Source organism: Etheostoma cragini, chromosome 22 (assembly GCF_013103735.1).
Source record: "Etheostoma cragini isolate CJK2018 chromosome 22, CSU_Ecrag_1.0, whole genome shotgun sequence".
In the NCBI taxonomy this organism is placed as follows: Eukaryota; Metazoa; Chordata; class Actinopteri; order Perciformes; family Percidae; genus Etheostoma; species Etheostoma cragini.
This window is the reverse complement of record NC_048428.1, coordinates 1,049,936-1,053,063: the sequence shown is the minus strand read 5'-3', so window position 1 is coordinate 1,053,063 and position 3,128 is coordinate 1,049,936. Positions and strand designations below refer to the sequence as shown.

At 43.6% G+C, this 3,128-nt stretch overlaps 1 long non-coding RNA gene across 1 annotated transcript in view; it reads left to right on the top strand.

Annotated features, from left to right (window-relative positions):
• The first annotated feature begins 500 nt into the window (after positions 1-500).
• Positions 501-3,128, top strand: part of LOC117938164 — a 22,471-nt gene continuing 19,843 nt past the window's right edge. The window contains exon 1 of the long non-coding RNA XR_004655337.1: positions 501-583. This is a non-coding gene — a long non-coding RNA (uncharacterized LOC117938164). The remainder of the gene's footprint in view (positions 584-3,128) is intronic.

Below are 3,128 nucleotides of genomic sequence, written 5' to 3'. Positions count from 1 at the left end.
CAGTTGACAGATGCCTCACCCTGACCTACACCTATACCGTAACACTGGCTCTGCTGGAAACATCAATACGGAGCCAGACACTTCTACTCCATCAACGCTCATGGATGTGAGATAAGAGATGATCCAAAGCTCACACTGTGGTAGAGAGGGGTCAAACGCATAGCTCAGTACAGTCCTGGAACTTTAAAATGCAAACCCATCGACTGACCTGGGCCCTGCATTACCAAGCAAGTCCAACATACCCAGGATATCTTTAGGTTGTCTGGCTTCACTTACCCTAGTTTTGCACTGCCAGAGCTTAATCTACTGCGTTGTTGTGTGAGGTCTGGCCACGTCCAATGTTAAGTAAAGTTAACTGTTGACAAAAAACAGCTATTTAACCTAGCTGATACTGACACCTCATTACCTCTTCCCAGTGTGTCGGTGTGTGTACTTCCACGGATATCCCACCAATTGGACCCACAAGGTCCCAGTTAGAGTGGAAATCATTCCTTAAAGAAGCAGGCAGGTCCGCCCTGTGGCACCTTCCACATTTTTTTCAAAACTTGACATGTTCAGCGTGTAGCTCGCTAGCTCAAAATTTGTTGACGCCGACACACAGAGAGGGGAAGGAGAGTGACATACGGCCGAATTTCCGGCCGCGCCAGAACTAATTGGTAAATGAACCATATCCATTTTCCATTCCCATTTTTTTGTCATAGCCTTTCCCGGGAATCGGGAATTAGTCTTGATCAGATTTCCCGGAATCCTGTATCCCGGGATTAAACCCTACTAAGGACGTGGCAATCAAACTCTGATGCGCACCAAAGCAGACCGAGACCTACTTGAAGAGGTAGTCTTGTTTGTGGTAAGAACTGATCTGAACTTAAACCGCACCTACTATATATACTCCTCCAGTCTGAGCTAATATCTCCTGTAGTTAGGTAGCTTAGCATTCTGAGCTAATGTCTCCTGTAGTCAGGTAGCTTAGCAGTCTGAGCTAATGTCTCCTGTAGTCTGGTAGCTTAGCAGTATGAGCTGATGTCTCCTGTAGTCAGGTAGCTTAGCAGTCTGAGCTATTGTCTCCTGTAGTCAGGTAGCTTAGCAGTCTGAGCTAATGTCTCCTGTAGTCTGGTAGCTTAGCAGTCTGAGCTAATGTCTCCTGTAGTCAGGTAGCTTAGCAGTCTGAGCTATTGTCTCCTGTAGTCAGGTAGCTTAGCAGTCTGAGCTAATATATCCTGTAGTCAGGAGTCTATAGCAGTCTAGTATGTTTCAATCTATCTTGTAGACCGTTTTTCCCTCCTAGTCTTGTCTAATTCCTGTCTTGTGTCTTTCTGTGAGTCTCTGTATGTTCTGCTTCCTGTTTTATTTAGGTAGTCCGGTTTTCTGTCTAGCCTTATCTAACTTCCTGTAATTTCCCGCCTTTCTGATTGATCCTGCCCCTCCCTGATGTGGTTCACCTGCTGTCTCACCTGTCCCTTGTTTGCTCGTTACCTTGTGTATTTAGTCTTTGCATGTTGGGTCAGATCATTTTGGTTTGGTTCCTCTTGTGTCTCCCAGTCAGCTTTAGGCTAGTTTTCTGCTTCATGTATATGGCTGATTTTGTACTTCCTTTCTTTTTTGGGTTCCTTTTGTTACACTTTGGGAATAGTGTTTTGCTGCTGCAGTTCTCAGGACTGCCTTGGTTGATGAGTATCTTGTTCTTTTGGTCTAAAACAAATCCTCAACTCAGATTTTCTCCTGCTTGCCTGCCCTGTGTGAGTGGGTCCTGTTGTGTGAAACCGAACCGAGGGCCGATCGCTCCAAGTCAACGATCCCATCAACCGAGTCGGACCAAACCAAGTGTGAAAGCGCCCTAAGGAATCGTTGAGCTACACTCATGTCTTTGCTTAAATGACACACATATATAAACACATTTTTAGCACGGAAGTAAGATATGAATGAATCCAACACTGTTATTAAAGTGAAATAAAGTTAATCCAGCAACGCTGCAGAGAATTATCTCTGCCTGAGAATTCGATCCAGCATTTCTCTCTAATATGGTAGTTATATCAAATATCAGATGAAGCACTCTCAATTGAAATCTTCCTTATGTGGACGATAATGAGTTTCCTGCTTGAATCCAATTTAAGAGCCTCTAATGGACCCATAATGTTTCCCCGCATGGCAAATTAACAGCAATGTATGAGGCTGAGGCACAGAAAAGAGACAGTTTTACTCACTTTTAAATTCAGTGATTTGCCTTTTCTCCCCTGAAGAAATAACGTAAGGGGGTGGCGAACATGTCTGGGGAAAAAAAGAGCGAAGAAAAGAGGCACAATTATTATTAATATTACTCCACACACTGCTGGGTTTATTGCATACATGCACAATTTAAATATTGGCTTTCAGTCACAATATTGGATGGTTATAGCACATTAATGAAACATAGGCAGAAAAACCAGACGGGCCTCTTTTATGTGTTTTTTGGATTGTGTGCAATGATACAGTCATAAGTGACTGTTCTTTGAAGGCGCTTTCATCTGTATGGCCGGAGAAATGACGGATCCAATCTGCTCATATTGATATCTATCACAGCCAATAACAGAAGGGAGCTGAGTCCAGCAGCAGTGTGTTATCAGGCTTCACACCCCATCCTGCACTTTCATTTCTACAAGATGACACGCTGTTCAGCTCAGGAGGCAGACTGCTGGGAACACCAGAGCAGATCAAAGTCTCACATCCCGTGCTCAGGTCATGCTTTTTTGTTTTTTAGCTCACATTCACTAGTATATTTAACGTACTTCTGGTTGTATTCTGTCTCTGTTGAAGGCCAGTTACCTTCCAGTTGTCTGCCTTCCTGCCTGGTGTGACTACCTGGCTGCCCCACCCTAATGTCCAGCACCTGGGTCTAATTGTCTCCCCTCGTCCCTTATATACACCAGTCTGTCTTGTACCTTCGTGTCTTGTGTTTCAGTCAATGAGCTCTGACCAGTTCAAGTATTTTTATATTAAGACTCAGCCTTGTGATTTGCCTATTGTTGCCTGCTTATTGTCCCCTTTTGTACAATAAAGAAACACCTTTTTTCCATGTAAATGAAAGTAGCTATTGGGTTCGTTTAGCTTACTCTGTTATAGCGTTACTTGCCTATATTAATTACATTTCCAGA